General features: G+C 42.2%; 1 long non-coding RNA gene across 1 annotated transcript; it reads left to right on the forward strand.

Moving 5' to 3' along the window:
• Positions 1–4,390: 4,390 nt before the first annotated feature.
• LOC119729941 lies at positions 4,391–18,648 on the forward strand. Its single transcript, XR_005271317.1, has 3 exons — positions 4,391–4,456; positions 15,406–15,486; positions 18,439–18,648. It is a non-coding gene; the product is annotated as an uncharacterized LOC119729941 (long non-coding RNA).
• Positions 18,649–18,960: the final 312 nt, after the last annotated feature.

Genomic DNA, 18,960 nt, shown 5'->3' on the forward strand with positions numbered 1-18,960 from the left:
CCAAACTGTAAAAGACTGTCAGTTTAGGCCTACTGTACCCATCTTGACAGATTCCAACAAAACATGCCGTTTGGGGTTGATGGGTTGAGTTATGTAAGGGTACAAGTTTCCATGCTTTTCCGGACTGCTGAGCGTGACAAATGAATGTTATGGTGATGTCATTCTGGAAGACACTGTTTAGTTTTCATTTCATTTCATTTATTTCCCGACTTCATACACAGACAGAGAACAAGAGTACAGCATTAACAAACACAGAAAATACAAATACTAAACACAATGTCATAAGAACAGTGAAGTGGAGGGACCCGTAGGAAGCAGAGCTTGTCGAGTACGGGACCCATGGACAACAAAGTTTGGAAAATAAAGAGACTTATTTGATTATGTACAGGTCAAGTTAAATTGGATAAGTTAGACGAAATATAACAAACAAAATAATAACAGTTACAGGGCCAAAAATACATAAATAAGTTGTGTCATCAGCGGAAGTACGTAATGAGAACATGAAATCAAACAAACACATATAACAAAAGAACTATATATATATATATAATGTGTAGCAATAGCAAACAGGATTAAGCAGCTTGGCAAAAGAAAAACATAAGTTTCATAAATTAGAACATAAGGTTAAATTAAACAATAGGAACTGATTTTAGAATCTTTAAATTTGTTTTTGAAGAGACACAGAGTTTTGGCATTGTGCAAGTTTGTATGAAGGAAATTCCATAGTTGAAATATGCATGTAACACTAATTATGACCGGAATAACGTCAAAGTTTTGCTCATAAACATGAACTTTGCATTAGCATACAAAGGAGAATGCACAAAAGCACCGTTTAAAATTAGAGGAAAAAATGAAAATGAGGTTAAATGTGATATAAAGAAGTTTTTTATTTCAAAGTTTGCATTGTAAATTACTTTGCATATGAGCCCTTTAAATAAGTGTCCGGCCAGACATACGAAAGAAAACATTGAAGAAATTACCCATGAGAAGTGTTCTCGATGGTACAACCATTGCCAAACATACATGCCCCATGTCTTGCACGTCAAGAAATCGTCAACGTAAAGATGCCCCTTGCTTAAACGTTTAAACAAGTAGAAAAGATCATCAGTGGACAAGAAATTGTCTTAGCCCTTTTCATTTCATTATTTCGTTCAATCTTGTATTCCCTAATATCAGTTAATTTGTTAAATTTTACAGTCACCAAGATTTTTTGTTGGGGGGGGGGGGAGGCGCGGTTCTACGGGGTAAATTTCGTAAAAAAAATTGCATTAGCAAAAAGAAGGATTGTGATGTACATGCGAACGGTCTACCCCTAAAGAAGAATGGCCGTGACAAGGGTGCATTAGTTAATTAATATAGTGTGAATGATTTTAGGATTTTATTGGCGCTCCCCATTGAAAATATGGCAATATCCCCCCCCCCCCCAAAAAAAAATATTGGTTCTAAAACCGCGCCGGGGGGGGGGGGGGGAATGAACCTTGAAGGAAAATAGCAAAATTAGGTTTTCCCGGCCGATTTCCTAAAATGTTCAGTCACTTCTGAAAATTGGTCATTCATTTTCGTCTGAATTTGAGAATCCGCTCTGAACACGCGTTGGTGCCGTATGCTGTTACAGTTACCCAGACCTCATGTACCTATAGGGCGGGCGGGCACGCCTTCGGCATTCATGTGCGTCAATCGGTGGGGGGGGGGGGGGGGGGTTAGTCGGGACGGGAAAAGGACAATGTCTCTCCCCCCCCCTTTTTTTTTAAGTCTCCGGGTTTTCATATCGTTTGTGTCCACCCCCCCCCCCCCCCACACACACACACACACAAACACCCAGACAAACACACATTCGTCCCCGAATAAATTTGTAGGCCACAGTTTGATTTTATACATTGTAGCTCAGGATATATGTAGCTGATTCAATGACTCTCAACTCGAAAATGATATGTAATAAATGATGATCTAGCTTTTGCTAAAAAAGGCAGAACGCTTTTCAAACTGGGGAGGGGGGGGGCAACACCAAAAAGGGGCACTTGCTCAAAAAAATCATGGGCAACCTCTGTCGGTACGGTGTGAAAGTGAAGGAAAAGAATATGGTCCCGTTCATTTCGCTATATTAATATGACGAGGAATGAAATAATCATGTTGTCCATCTTGCTCTTTGTCTTTCCTGGTCCTAGCTCCATATGTAGCTACAGGCCATATTGCGAGCGATAGGGGCACTGTTGCTTTTTAATGGCCATTTATGTGACCATTTTATTCGCGTGAAGAGCACTACTTATTTTAGGAGCAATTTTTCATCTTGGGGGCACAATTAATTTAAGTTGCGAGCGGGGCACTATCTTTCGAGGCGCAATTTTCCATCTCGAGAAGTTGCACAAAAAGCGAGAGGGGTACTTGTGTGTTTGAGGTGCAGTTTTGCGTTTATACAAGAGAGGAGACAATTTTATTTGTAGCGCGGTCATATGCTTTCATACGTTTGCGTTTGAGGGGGCAGTTTCGTTTTCATCTCGAGGCACATGATTAATAACCACGAGAGGGGCACTATTATTGGCCTGGAAAAATCCCCCCGGTTCCGCCGCCGCTACCCACGCTGTTAAGTTATAGGCTTTGCGCTACGCGCTCGCAATACTTTAAATCACATTATGTCCCCCCCCCCCCCTTGGGCGCCACATTTCACGCCCCCCCCCCTTTTGGAAAATCCTTGATCCGCCCCTAATTGTTTTCTTACAGAAATGTCATTGTCAAACTGTAATGTTACAATCATGCAGGAAAATTCCTCCCTGGCCACCCCCCCCCCCCGGCATCAGGTCAACTCGGACCCAAACCAAGTCGGACCCATGCTAAGTCGGACCCACGCCAACTCGGACCCCCGCCAACTCGGACCCACTACCAACTCGGACCCACTACCAACTCGAACCGAAGACCAACTCAGACCCACTACCAACTCGGACCCACTACCAACTCGGACCCAAGCACGACCAACTCGGACCCAACAATGACTTAATCATTAGTTTCAGAGATTATATTTAAAGGTCATCTTAAGTTACAGTGCTTATATATAGTGAACATATTCTGTACTAATATTGGTCAGAATGGGGCTTTTAATTTTGTTGTTTGATCATACTACGTTGATTTTAATTATTTTTGGGTACTTGGAAATGGCACGTTTTGTTTATACTCCTGTCATTTAATAATAATATTGTTTACCCATTTAGGCAGTTAATTTCATTTAATTATATATTTAAATTCACTTACTTTGTTTTTTGGTAAAGCATATTACACATTTTGTTCAGTGAGGAAGTTATTAATTTGAAATAGACCTTTCATTTCATGTAATTGTTAGTTTTTTTAATTGTTTTTTTTTTACGAATCTGTTTAACTTTTAATATTTTTTTGATTAACTTTTTCCCCCGTGGAACATCATAGTCGAACATACAGGCAGCTACATGTAAGGCCTTGAAGGATAATCTTCCCAGAGCTCCAACACTCCTTTTTGATGATTTACATTTCATCTTTTTGTAGGGTACTTAATAAGTTTATCTTTTTTCACATGCTGGCTTTTAATTTTGTGGTTTTTTTACGAATCTGTGTAACTTTTTATACTTTTTTGATTAACCTTTTTTGTTCAATATGGAACCTTCGTTTTTCTTGCAGGGTATGCAATGGTGTTTATGTGGGTTTTGTTTTAAATACATGTACATGTACAAATTAGATAGAATAGACTTTGTTTTTATACCTTATTTATTTTTATTTAATGACTTATAATATGTTTACTTATATTCATTGAATTAATAATGCCATGTTTGAAAGTGTTTATGTTTCAATGTCTTACTTTCCAATTTTATTTTTCCATGAAGATCTCTGTTCTGAATTTATGTGGTTTGAACTAAAAATGAAATAAATCGCTGTTAAATTGAGCAAGATGGCGTGAACGATGTCAAATATGAACATGAATAATTGGTTAAACTTTAATTTTAATTACTTTTGGTTAAAGCGCAATACGTTTCAATGGAAACAAATAATAAAAATGAATAATTAATTACACTTTTAAAGCGCATTTCAATGCACTTTACAACGACAAACTGCTGCCATACAGATATTTTACCTGACAACTACAATGAAAATTTATACTTAACAGCATCACTGTATTAACAGATGATAAGTGGACAAACTTTATAATATTGTCGAATGATTGAAAACGCTGTCGAATTATTGTAAACGATGGGTCCGAGTTGGTCATGCATGGGTCCGAGTTGGTAGTGGGTCCGAGTTGGTTGTAGGTCCGAGTTGGTAGTGGGTCCGAGTTGGTAGTTGGTCCGAGTTGGTTGTCGAGTGGTTTGGGTCCGAGTTGGATCGAAACCCCCCCCCCCCCCGGCCCCTGACTCGGTGACAACGTCACGGCATAGTCAGGGAACCAGACTGCGTGCAACAATGGCGACTTCGGTAGCTTCAGCGCATTCGGCAGGAGGTTTGTCTTTTTATTGTATCGAAATAATTCATGATATTGGTGTTAATTATTTGATTTTATTATATCAATGCATAGTAAAACCTCTTTCAAGTCTTATATCATGAAGGTTCTGTAAATAAGGCAAGAAAAAGGCCAGAAGAGAGACGATAGATGTGTGTCCATCGTCCCTAGGAAAGGATTATCGTACTAGTGCCACGTAGTCGTAGTCGTACCAACCTCGTCCCCAGGGTGTCGAGCAGTACGCGCCCACCACTACCTGCTCTCTCACCCTGGTAAGTGGTATTGGATCATTTGCATGTGCAAGATTTTTGAACAAGTATGCAAATTAGGAGTAGTCTAGTGCCAGCCTGTGCGTTACATTTGCGTTTGTTTTTGAATGCGGTGTCTGGGGTAGAAACAGAATCAATTCGTCGCAGCGCAAGCATGGCGTGAGTTACGAAAACATGATTTTATTTTAATTAAACTGTTACGATCTTAACGAGAGAACATGCAGTATCACATTTCATATTATTGTAGTAGCTGGAAAGCCACATATCAAGGGTCGACTCGTCGGCAGGCCTCGCCGTTGTTTTATTCAACAGATGACATGACAAATGACAAGCTTCAGATCTATCTCTTATCTAGCTTTATGATCCCGAAGAAGACAAGACTTCTTTCAGTAGAAGTAAAAACCCTGAAAAATTACATTAAGTGAGGTGACAATTAAGTTTCTAACAAAGTAATCGGTCTGATTTATAAATATTATTAAATAATAAATTATACAGATAAACCTACCCCAGTGCCTTTGGCTTCCGTTATTTAAGGATACACAAAACAGCACAGCTCACAGCTTGGAGAGAAAGCCCTCGAACTGGTCTACACGTCGCAGACTAGGTATGTCTGGCTATGCCAGGCTCAGCCAAAAGAAAAGTTATCGTCTTGCACTTCAATAATAGTACGCCAAAACAGCGTAATCTCCCTGCATCTGCAGCATGCACTGGCTTTTGTGCGCTGTGTCAATAGTACGCCAAAACAGCGTAATTTCCATGCATCTGCAGCATGCACTGGCTTTTGCGCGCTGTGTCATATAGTCAAGCACAAATATAGCATATTAAGTTAAAGGTTTTTGTACAGAACTACTAATGGTGGGTACGATATAATTCAATATTTTTCCTTTTTGGAAATAAAAGTTTAAATCAGCAGTAACTTTACAATACAAGTTTGGTCACACGCTATTCAACTCAGAATGTGTGTAGCGGTTTTCTGAAAAGGTAATCAATAATGTGAACTAGCTTTACTTAAGCTTCGACTTTGGTTCCCATAAATCATATAGTGTATATGAACCATGGATATAAAAGTGTAAGTTAAACAATATAAAATAAAAGTTAAACAGTGCACCGGAATCTCTTGATACACTTGTTAAGACACGAGCTACTGTAGGCGCTGTTTGATCCCTACATGGAATTGCTAGGGAGAATTTAGTGTAGGCATCAGTAAGTACGAGAACATTTTCAATCTTCCCCTTACCGACATCAAGTTTGACAAAATCGATAGCAAGGCGTTCAAGAGGTTGAAACGCCAGCAAATGCCGCATTGGCGAACGAATTGTTGGCGTTGGCACTTTCGTCAACGTACAACGAAAACACGTCTGAACGTGATTTCGGACACAATTCGTCATTCCCGGCCAATAACAGCGCTGCTGAAGAAACGCCAATGTTCTGATTATGCCTTGGTGGCCCCAATGGTCGTGGGCTGCTTCCAAAACTAACTTACGGAGTTTTTGCGGAACAAGGAGTTGGAAAACAGTCCCTCTAGCTGGATCAACAGTTTCCCTATACAAAACGCCATTGTGTTCTGTTATTCGTGGCCATTCTTTCAACCAACCACGCACTTCGGAAGTGAGTTTAACATCATCCATATTTTGGCAAGGCTTGCATTTTTTTATACCAACTGTCCCACACAACTCGTAACGACTGATCTTCTTTCTGAAGGAAGGCAAGCTCCTCATGTGAGAACGAGGGGAGCACCGCAGGGGCAGAACCGGCGGTCTCCTGTGATGTGCCTTCTGTCTTTTGGGTATGCGTTTCGGGCGCATTCTGAGCTGACACATCAATGGGTACTTGTGAACCCTCGCAGGTGAGTCCATAATTTAGTAGTTCAACGCAGGTTACTGAGGCGACATGAAGATAGCGGCTTAGGGCGTCAGCACACTTATTTGTCTTCCCGGATCTATATTTTATCTCAAGATCGAAAGGTGCTAATTGGGCTATCCATCTCTGCTCAGTAGCACCAAGTTTTGCCGTTTGTAGGTGAGACAGAGGGTTATGGTCAGTCCACACGATTGTGTGGTAACCAAGCAGGTAGTCGCGAAATTTTTCTGACACTGCCCATTTCAAGGCGAGTAATTCCAGCTTGAAACTGGATAAATCGGCATAATTTGTCTCTGCTCCGCGTAGACTTCGACTCGCGTACGCGACTGAGTGAAGTTTCCCACTGTCATCAGCCTGACACGCGCCTAAACCCTTAGCAGAACATCCTTCTCAAGTACAAAGTCGCGATCAAAGCACGGATATGCCAAGACAGGGGCCGTGCACAGTACGTCTTTCAAAACATTGAAAGCTACGTCGGCCTCTTCTGTCCAAACGAATGGGGCTGTGGCCTTCCCTGCTTTTGATTGTGCTTTACCGGTGAGCGCGTGTAAAGGCTCTGCAACGCCTGTAGTACGAGGCTAACCCAAGGAAGGAACGCAGTTGATTTGCAGTTGTTGGGGTAGGCCAATACCTCACTCGTTCGGTTTTATCAGGATCTACTGACACTCCGTTAGAGTCTACGACATGACCCAAATGAACCACGGAATCTCTGAATAACTGACACTTTGACCCGTTTAGTTTGAGATCGTATTGTTTGAAACGACTGAAAACTTTGTCAAGTCTCTCAATGTGGCTGTCAAATGTGGCAGAGTAGACTAACAGGTCATCTAGATAGAGAATCAGCTCCGACAGGTTCAGATCTCCGAAAATGTGTTCCATTATTCTCTGAAACGTACTTGGGCTGTTGATGAGACCCTGGGGAAGACGTAAAAATTCATAGAGTCCCCAAGGTACCCTAAACGCGGTCTTATCAATAGAATCTTCTTCCATGGCTACTTGGAAGTAGCCATGGGCCATATCTAAAGAAGAAAATACTTTAGCGCCACCAAGAGCCTCTAGGGTTTCGTCTATCCTCGGCAATGGAAATGAATCTTTGGCTGTCTTCGCGTTTAAGCAACTGTAGTCAATACATAATCTGAGTTGGCCACTTTTCTTACGCACAAGAACGATGGTACTCGCGTAAGGACTAGATGATCGACGTATTATGCCCCTATCTAGAAGATCCTGAAGCAGGGTCTTCACTTCTCCAACCTTAGAAGGTAATATTCTCCGATAAGGGAGGTTCACTGGAGTATCATCGCTCAGCCGTATTTTGTGAGGGATGATGTCACAATAACCCAAATCAAAGGGCCCGGCTGAGAAAACATCGATATAATTTTTAATTAATTCCGCTGCCTTAATAGCGTCTTCTGGTGCTAAGTGTTTAAAGGTAAGACCAGGAGACATGACAAAATTGGTGCCGTCTGGAAAAACAAAGGTTTCCCTATTTTGGCTATCTGTCAGTGCATCCTCTTTTAACTCATGCTCATTGCAAGGCAAATTGCTATCTATGGAGTCATTCGGTTCGTTTTCTTCGCGAACACTGGCTACAACACGGTGCACTGACACGTGAAGCCCATCCCCATCCTGCTCAAGGAAAATCTGCTCCTCAGTATTAATTGCAGATAAAACTGCTACCTGAGTGAGCGCCGGGATAATCAAGGGCTCTGCACTAGCATTTGCTATATACAAGTTAATATTTGCACCGTCAATTTGTCCGACACCTTCAAGCACCTGACATATGAACCATCTTCGTTACCCGACTTTACTTCTCGGAAACTACCATTGTTAGACAAGCAAAGGGGAATGCTGCTCACTAAAAAAACTCCTTGTTATGCAACGAATTTAAGTCGTGGTCGTTCAAAATACACTTGACACTATCCACAGTTTGCGGGGGCACAACAACACGTTCACACGTGTACACGTCTGCTCAACCAATACTGCGGTTTGCAACCAACGGAGTGCTAGATCCCAGTCTGGATCTAGCTGAACAGACCCAATTCTCTTCGAATTGGCTGCAATTCGCCTCAAAATGTTACAGCCAAGTATAACGGGGCAATAGTTTTTCTGGGAGACGTTAGCGGATGCTACCGTCTCTCTAGAAACTACGAAAGTAGCCTTAAAACTTTGGCCCAAAACTTCTAATGAGGTCTCTATGTAACCTTCTACTGGGATTTCGAGATCATTGGCGCCCATCAGTTTGATGAGCTTGCCCACGGGCTGTAATTTCCCCAAGGTGTTTGCTACATGTTTTTGATAAAACTGGCTTGACAGTAAAGAGACCTCAGCGCCTGTGTCAAGCAAACACTTTGTGGTGACCTCATTCACGATAACAGTTGCAGTAGGGCATTTACCGAGGAGCCTTTTACGAATCTCGGAAGCGGAAAGATTGACACTCCCGGCCAGTGGCTCATCCCTTTCAATAACATAATTAGAAACAACTGAAATATCGGGTACACAGTCCGTGGGCAAAAATACGGTGTGAGCCTCCGTTACACTGCCCTCTGCGACGGAGGATCCACGTTTCCCGAGGTATGGCCTTCTGCGTTCTTGCCAGCATGTTCTACAGGCTTTGTATTTTCGATTCGCTTTCGCTTGTAGCAATTTTCAGCAGTATGCCCCGGCCTGTTGCAGAATGAGCATTTGACCATAGGCTTTTTAGGCCGCTGTGAAGTTAGCAAGTGCTTCACACCATCACAAATGACTTTTATGTCTGCATTCATCGAGGTCTGCTGCGCTACTAATTGCTGTACAGAAGTAACAAGCTGTTTTTGGTTCTCTAGAACTTCAGAAAGCGCTTTGCTATCGGGTACTGCGGCGGCCCTATAAGCAGTTGCAGTTGCAACATCAGAGTCATCAGGCGCCGAATTATTGGGGTGTGACTGTTCCGTGGTAGGAAATAATTCCAACGCAAACTCACGCAGCTCACAAAACAAGATATCGGCCCGGCTATGACAGAGTTTTCGCAATTCTCGCTTGACTGAGATATCCTCCACATCTTTCATGAATTGTTCTTTCAAGGTGCTTTCTCGAAGCTGAGCAAGTGCATTTTTCTCTTGCGCATTTACTGCAGCGGCTTCGATCCGATCATGCAACCGAATTAGTACACGACTGTAATCTGTAAGGCTTTCACCTTGCAACTGCATTCGGCCGTACAGGGTTCTTGTCAAGGATTGAACGGACTCTGGAGAACCGAACCGGTTTTCAGCAGCGCGGTAAGCTTATTGAAATCATCCCGTTGTTCGTTAGGGGTACATAGCACTTCTTCCTTGGCAATCCCGCTCAAGTAATCTAAGGCAGTACTCACTTTTCCCCATCTCCAAGTCCAACTTGCCTACAATATGTCCCGATATCGGCCAACCACTCATGTATGGTCTGATCCCCAGCTCTAGTGGGAGGCCCACAAAATTTCACCAGTCGTACTGTGCTGACTCGCTGGTACTTTAAATTCTGAAATGCCCCTGCAAGAGTGTCTGCGAGAGCTTGGTTCGATTGCAATATGGCATCAGACACATCTGCAGGTAAGGCCATGGTGCAAATATCAAATTGTCAGGACAATACGGTAAGTAAGTGAGGAGATTCAAGTCACACAGAACAGTACAATAATTTAAAAAGACTAACACATGTGTGGCATCTTCATTGTGTACAAAAACATGTACAATCGCCAGTCAATCACTACAGTGTTTCATTAATTTTCCATAAATACCGACGTGAATCGTGTAAATAAAATATCAATGGGACCAAAAAAACACAAATTACACGACCTAATATTCTACATGTAGCTCCAAACCATGTGCCAACTTGCACGACGGGCTGAAATTGAAACTTGAACAAAGCTTAAAGCTTCTAAAAATAATCGCAAGTTTGTTTAAACTCTTAAAAACAAATTTTATAATAAACAAATCTTTGATACCGCCCTATAATGATAAGTTCGAACTAAATTTGACACTAGGGGTCTTGTCTGGAAGTGGAAAACGGCATGTCATCCCATCCTCGTCGCCATTCTGTAGTAGCTGGAAAGCCACATATCAAGGGTCGACTCGTCGGCAGGCCTCGCCGTTGTTTTATTCAACAGATGACATGACAAATGACAAGCTTCAGATCTATCTCTTATCTAGCTTTATTATCCCGAAGAAGACAAGACTTCTTTCAGTAGAAGTAAAAACCCTGAAAAATTACATTAAGTGAGGTGACAATTAAGTTTCTAACAAAGTAATCGGTCTGATTTATAAATATTATTAAATAATAAATTATACAGATAAACCTACCCCAGTGCCTTTGGCCTCCGTTATTTAAGGATACACAAAACAGCACAGCTCACAGCTTGGAGAGAAAGCCCTCGAACTGGTCTACACGTCGCAGACTAGGTATGTCTGGCTATGCCAGGCTCAGCCAAAAGAAAAGTTATCGTCTTGCACTTCAATAATAGTACGCCAAAACAACGTTATCTCCCTACATCTGCAGCATGCACTGGCTTTTGTGCGCTGTGTCATATAGGCCCCAATGTATACATTTGCCACGCAATGTATACATTTGCATCCAAAAAGTATGGCGTGCCTAAGCACGGGGTGACAAAATACGTTTTGATGATTTTCAAATTATTATGAATCGCCACATTAATATTAACAAACTGGAAAGGAAATGAATATTTTCGAGAAGGCGTGGACGAATGATCGCGAAAACACGTCCTGCACGTTGTGAATAACAACACCAAGTACACGATATAAATCCATTTCTAGCCAATTGCGGTATCGAATCAGGATGCAGGAAGGAAGTTTCCTATACAGGGTTTACTATTTAAACAACGTTGGAAATAAAGTAAGCACTGGGGACGAGCTTGAGTCGGTATTAAACCGATTACTTCTGCACCTTGCCAACTCGGCACCTTGCCGGCACAACAATACAGGTCCACTCCATTCAGGGGTCAGACAAGTCGACCGTTGAGACAACTCGACTCGGGACAAGTCGACCGTTGAGACAACTCGACCGTTGAGACAACTCGACCATATGTGCGATAAATGGAAAGACAAGCCGACCGTTGAGACAAGTCGCCTTGCATGTTTTGGGGCCTAGTTTTGGGGATAGTACCGGGGATTTTGACGGCGGCTGATCGCCGTCTGGGAGTGATGACACAAAAGTTTTGGGGTTTTTTTGGTTGCATATAACAGAGCTGATATAGCGCAGCATGTTGTCCGTGCACATCGTTCGTTTTTTTCCGGGCCTGTGCGCGCAACCCCGGTCAACTTGGCCGTACTGTGCAAGGTGGCATCGTTTTTGCCGGGCCTGTGCGCCCATTTGCCGGTCAACTTGTCCGTACCATGCACGGTGAGTCGGTGACATCGTTTTTGCCAGCCCTGTGCGCCCACTTATCTCATCCCCAGTCGGTCAACGTGGCCGTACCGTGCACGGTGACATCGTTTGTGCTGGGCCTGTGCGCCCACTTGCCGTACCTGCGTGCTGGGCCGGGCCCGGTCCTCGCGGGCAGGGCGCGCCGGCCCGACGCGACGGCCACCGGATTGGAGCGCCCTCTGTGCATCGAGTATATGCCCGTGCCGCACCCGGGATTGGTCCTGCCATGCAACTTTTTCCGCTCCACGTGTATACATTTCCATTAAGTCAAGCTGTCTCAACGGTCGACTTGTCCCGAGTCGAGTTGTAACAACATTTGCTATTGTGTCTGTGGGCAAAATGCTTCGCGTATTACGCGAACGCTCACCACGGGCTAGCCCCATAGGCCTAAATGTGGCCAATTTACCTCCGTAAATAAAGGCCACACTTCCACATGTACAAAAACGTGTCGAACTTTGTCAAATTTTGATTTTCACATTTAGGCTTAGTTTGTAGGTTTTTTTTGCTTTAGAAGCATACTCACCCTTTTTATAAGCTAATCTAAAAGTGCTGCCTTTTTCAGATGTCTAATTTTTGTGAAATTTTATGTTGAAATTTTTGATACGCAAAAGTGTGCAAATGAAATTGGAAATTATGGGGGCATATGCGAAGTTCACTAATTTTCCTCTGTATTGACTAACAAGCCCCCAGATAGCAATTTCATGTCATCAAAGTCAATTTGAGCAGTGAGAAAATACAAGCATTTTCTTAGAAAACACTTACAATTTTTCAGTCCACTCTCATAGGGTTTGTACACAGAGTGTTGAGTGAACTTCGTATATGGAAATCTTTCCATTATGGGAATCTTTTCATATCGAGAATCAAAAGTATTTCTTTCGTTATCTTCGAAAGTTAAAAGTGTAGTGCTTGACGAGAATGTCGCACTTTGCCGCTGACCGATAAAGCGTAGCGTGTTTTCGCGTGGGGCAGACCAGGCTATTGTACGCACAATCACTGGTCAACATGACCATCTGTTAAATCACTTGTGCCGCCGCAGTGTAGCCTGGGTGTGATTGCTAAAGCATTTTTTTTTCTTAGGTTAGCTCATGTTTGTTGTAATTTGAAATGCACTTTCAAAGAAAATGTGACTTTCCTACCTCTTTTTGCCGTCAGAGACGTGAGACCTGCACGTTGTAGTTCTCCCAGTACGCATGAAAGCCTGACACAATGAAAGCCTGATGTTGATTGGCTGATAGAAAAACCTAGAAAAAGTTTTTGTTATCATCCAATCAGCATCGAGCTTTTAATTCGGGCGATTCACAATGCAGTGCGCCACCAAGAGTTTGCCATGGAGAAATAATTTTTTCTAGTGCAATGCATGCATTGTGGGAGATGGCCGACAAATGCGCAATGCGGGACATTTGAAATTGTTAGTTTTTCCGGCCAGAAAGTTCATAAGCATATGATTCAAGTATCTGTTTGCCTTTTTCTTTTTGTTTTATCAATATGGAGTTTTTTGTAAGGTGGCAGAATGCTTTGCCCCAATCTTTAACAAATTACCTTGTCGCCCCCCCCCCAGTCGCCCCCCCCCCACTTAGATTTTGAGTTTCTAAAAAAATTATCATTGATCTAAATCTAAATAGTCGCGAATGATCCACATGATGACCACTGAGAAACGACCCTTCGACCGGCGACCGCGGACCAGTAAGCTGACAACCGGCGTGACATAGGCCCATAGCGCATAATGATAATCTAAAATGCGTATTAACACCCACTGCACTGCTCGCTCACACCACGGAACACGTATTGTAGACAGGTGGTCCGTGGGTCACACAGTTTCAGTCAGCGATATCACGCGAATCGGCCACGCACAAACTTTTTCCTCCATTCATATAAGCTAAATAATAATAATAGACCAATTAAAATTCCTTGAAATCAGTGGCGTAGCCGGGGGGGGGGGCGTGGGGGGGGGGCGACAGAGGGGGGCCCCATTAAACCTTGTCGCCCCCCCCCCCAGTCGCCCCCCCCCCTGAGATTTTGAGTTTCTAAAAAAATTATCATTGATCTACAAGACGCCATAGGCGTCAATCCTGGGGGGACAGGGGGACTGGTTCCCCCCCCCCACGTTTTGAAGGGTGGGGGACACAATAAAGTTTTGCTTTTTGAAGGGTGGGGGACACAATATCAAATGTCCCCCCCCCCCAGATTTTTGAACTCGTGTCTCATTTACAGGGCCCTATTATGTACTACTACAATGTATCTTTCCTTAGAAAATATTGGTTAAAGTGGTCAGAAATTGTATCAGATAGCACCACAGAGCATTTAGAATCCAAAATTTTTCAGAATTCTGGTAGCTGATTCAATGACTCCAACCTCGAAAACACTGTTCAACAAAATTTCTTTTGCCTTTAGCTGAGAAAACCTCGAAAATTATGTTTACATTATTATCTTTTGTGCTAAGATAAATATTGGTTAAAGTGGTAAGAAATTGCCTCAGATCACACCACAGAGCATCGAGAATCCAATTTTTTTCGGGGCCCTTAAGCGGGCCCCGAACCCTACACCTATAGCTCAGAATACCGATAGCTGATTCAATGACTCCAACCTCGAAAACGATGTTCAAATAATTATCTTTTGCTAAGAAAATATAAGTTAAAGCATGGAAGAAAGTGGTAAGAAATTGCTTCAGATCACACCACAGAACATCTAGAATCCAATTTTTTGGGGGCCCTTATTAAAGCGGGCCCCGAACCCCCACGCCGTAAGGGCTTCGCGCTCGCATCAGTTCTGATCAAGGTATGGTCTCCCCCCCCCCCACTTTTGAGAAGCGATTGATACCCCTACATGACGCCCCCCCCCCATGAAATGTTCCAGCCCCCCCCCCCCCCCCCCCCCCCCCCCACTGAAAAATTCCTGGCTACGCCACTGGTGGTGTATGAGAGCCTCAAACTTAAGGTATTCAAAACATGCAATTCAAGAAAATAGATTGTGAAAAATATTGAAGAAAAGTCTCCTTTAAAGATTGACTTGAGTCTTCTGGGTTGGTGAAATACTGAGGACCTTTTTTGGCCACATCAAAAACTTTGGAGAATTTTGCTGGCTTAAGAGTGAGTGAGTACAATTGAGCACTCACGGTCGAACACTGGAGCCTCCCCATGTCATGAACCTAAAATGGTTCACAGTGGATTTAAAAAGAATATTTGATAATTGTCAGCAGAAGCTAGAATTAGGAACAGGGATATTTCAAACTTGCAGAAATTTCATTTCCATGGAATTTGGGAAACAATTTTGCTCAAGCAAGGTGCCGCTTGTAAACAATCCAAGTGCACTACATTATTAGGTGGTGTCAACAGTTCCTAAGCATGGGCGTGTAGACATCCAAGACATCCCCCATGATGTCATTGTGAACTACTAAACTAACAAAAAAACTTCTGTCTTTTTTGTTTAAACTAGAGGGCCTAGATGCCGAAAAAAACAGATTCCAAGTGGAGCTTGAGTTCGTCCAGTGTCTTGCTAATCCACATTATTTGAATTGTAAGTATTCCAGACCATAACATTCAGACTGTTTGACTTTTGATCAACTTGACTGGCAACTTCTTGTCACGCACAAGTCATAATATGTATCACTACACCTCATAAATGTTCATGATCAAATTGGACCACATCATTGGCCGATTGTGCTGCGCATCCGGGAAGTAAAAATGACACCGCCCAGGTGATATCAGTAGTGAAGCCCGTCTAACCAGGATATTTTCCCCATTTTTGACGGGCTCTCGACCAATCAGAAGTCCGGATTTGGCCCCCACGTGACCCTCATTAGCATAAAATGAGCAACGGGAATCTACCATTCACCACGGGGGAGTGTGACGGGCGGAGGGGCTTGCGTAAATTTAAATAATAAAGGCGCGTACCATTATTACGGTATCGAATATTATACGTATCACAGCAGTGAAAACAATACGATGTACATAGGGACAAATACATAACATAAATTTACGTATAGTACAGTAAAAAGCCCTATATACATCTGAATTGAAGGGATTTTTCAAGCCGCATATCATACTCGTGCCTGTTTCCACTCTATCATAATAGCCTTTGTACTCGAATGGGGGAATCCAGTGACGTCATAGTGCTGACTCATCGAATGATGACAAACAACCGGACAAGTCCGGTCATGTGCATTGTCCGCGGTGTTTTTAAAATCTCCCCGTATGGAATCGTTGTTTGTGGCCGCATTGCTAAGAGAACGTTAGATACATGTACTTGTATATGCCTCGCTGTGCGTCAATGCTGAGCTTGAGATTTAGCGGTACCGAGGAACAATTTTGAGCAGAGTATTGAATTATGAAGAATCTGACCGCTGAGTTGACGACTCAGTCATGGGAAGCTGATAAAAGGATTATCGTCACCGTTATATAATCGCTTCAATAACAACCTGCATTGTGAACATATCCAAGCCATGAATGGATTCGGGGGCCATCGCTTAATTATGATGTCATTGCACTTATTTGCTGGTCGGTTTAGTGCACGTGGAGCGTTGTACTGTTGATGAGGGATGACGTATGGGGCCAGGTAGTCAACAGATAAAGCAAATAATAAGGAATGGGTATTAAGATAAATAAAAGGAAAACATTTCACACTGATGATTTTCAAGGATTATTTGAGAATTTATTTATCATTATCATGCATATAACTTTATATACGTGCACTAATATTATGCAGTCATCATAAACTGCCCATTTTATAATTTCAGACCTGTTTCTAATAATATTGTCTTTTGTACCTGACATATACCGGTTTACAATACACTGTCTATTTAAAGCCACATCGTATATAGAACCCACACAAGTTTAAATCTTCATGCATGGGCATGCTCTTCTTCTAAGCCATAAGGGATAACTGTATAAGAGTGATAAGGGGAGACTATTTCAAATACTATTTTTTTCCTATAAGACACTGCTAGATTATTTTAAAAAATGAGTAATCTTTTTGAAACTACTAGTCTTTAATCATCACTGTCTTCATCGTTTTCTTCATCCTCATCTTGTTGGAACAATCCGTCAAAAGTGTTACGGTATCTAGGCATAATTCTGTTCAGAGCAGTGTTCAATTTCATGCCCGTAATCAATTTTCGTTCGATATCTTCCACAATTTCTTGATGAGTGCCACTGTCTTTCAGATATAGGTAAAAAATCCTTGTATTTGTTGAAAAAGATTCGCTCGACTGCCCACATGGTCTTCCTGTTGGCCTTTTCCTTGGCCTGATCTTTACTCATATCCTCGTTAATGTACTTTTCATATTAAATTTTGTCACTCCACATCTCCTGGGTGGCTTCTATGGACTCTTTCAACCAGTCTCGATATGCGGTGTTGTCTTCCAAATCAGAACTAGACTCGTCTTCATCAGATAATTCGTCATCTTCCACCTCCGTTTCGGATTCCGAATCATCGTCCTCAAGATCTTCGTCTTCATCATACGTAGATTCAGCTTCATAGTTTTCCATATTATATATAGATCTTCAAATCTACGGCTTTGCCAATCAGGTTCAGAATGATCCTCCTCAACTTCATCTGTTTCAGAATCATCTACAGCATGTACATTGTCTGCATGCCTCTGTAGGTTATATCTCCGTCCGAAGCTTTTGTCACACATGTGACAAGCATAAGGTTTGACTGCAGAAATAACATTCATGTTGCAGTTTTGAAGGTTAAGCTCCGAATGGTAAGAAACGGATAAAAACGTTTAATATATAAGTCACTGCTCATCTGCTCAATTCATTGCTCATTTACTCGTGAGTAACTACTTTCTGCTCATCTTCTCATTTCCATTGCTCATCTGCTCAATTCATTGCTCATTTACTCGTGAGTCACTGCTCATCTACTCACGAGTCACTGCTCATCTACTCAGTTTCATTGCTCATTTACTCGTGAGTCATTGCTCATCTACTCATGAGTAAAATGAGCAACGAAATTTTTACTTTGAATTTTTACTTTACTTTGATGTACAGAAAAAAAATGTTCTCACGACAAAAAGTAGTAGCGCGCAGTTCCGACCCGACGCAATCGCGATGTGCCGACGACCGGCACGCGACCGGGGAAACACGGGACACTCTGCACTGTCATGATTGTGTCGGCCAATGCATTTAAGTTTCTGTGCCCCTCAAAAGCTCCCTTTTATGACTCTTTTCTTATCGGACAAATATGTGGCTTTTATAATGGTTTAATTGTTACTTCTGTCAGCGAACGATGTGTGACTTTTACAGACAATTTCATGATTGTTTATATTCTGTTCACGAAAATGTGAAAAAAATAAACATGTACACATGTACATATTTGTCCTAGTCAGCTAGTACTGTAGTAGGCTTAGCTAGCTAGCCTACTCCATTGTTTTACTCATAAAAATAATTGCGAAGTCTTATGTGGGTTTTTTTTCTCCGTCATCAAACAATAAATATCTCTATCTTACGTTTCTTCTTCTCTTGATAGATGTCATCAAAGAGCATGTAAACACACTCAGATTCCACTCATGCAGGGATAAGAAACACTTCCCTCTCTGGACTCAACTGACCTAACGGCAGGATTTCAAAGTAAAATCATCGACTACAGTCTGCAGCAACCACTTTAAATACGGCCAGCCATATCCTGATGAACTTCACCCATCTTTATTTTTGAGAGGATACGACCTTCCTGAGACACTGAAAAGAGCACCGGTGAAGAGTCGAGCATTGGATCTCACTACACCACTGCCGGCCATCTGAGAAAATCAAAACCTTGCTGTACCTTTTCTTAAGTTTTTAGCTGTTTCGGTGTACACACCGAAACAGCTCTTGTTTTCGTTAAGATTTTTTTTTTAGCTGTTTCGGTGACACACCGAAACAGCTCTTGTTTTCGTTAAGATTTTTGGCTTTTTCGCAAATTTGCGAAAAAGCCTTTGTTTTTGTTCTCATTTTTTTTTTGGCTTTTCCGCAAAGTTGCGGAAAAGCCTTTCTTTTTGTTCTCCTCCTCCTC

Source organism: Patiria miniata, unplaced genomic scaffold, assembly GCF_015706575.1.
Source record: "Patiria miniata isolate m_02_andy unplaced genomic scaffold, ASM1570657v1 HiC_scaffold_1, whole genome shotgun sequence".
In the NCBI taxonomy this organism is placed as follows: Eukaryota; Metazoa; Echinodermata; class Asteroidea; order Valvatida; family Asterinidae; genus Patiria; species Patiria miniata.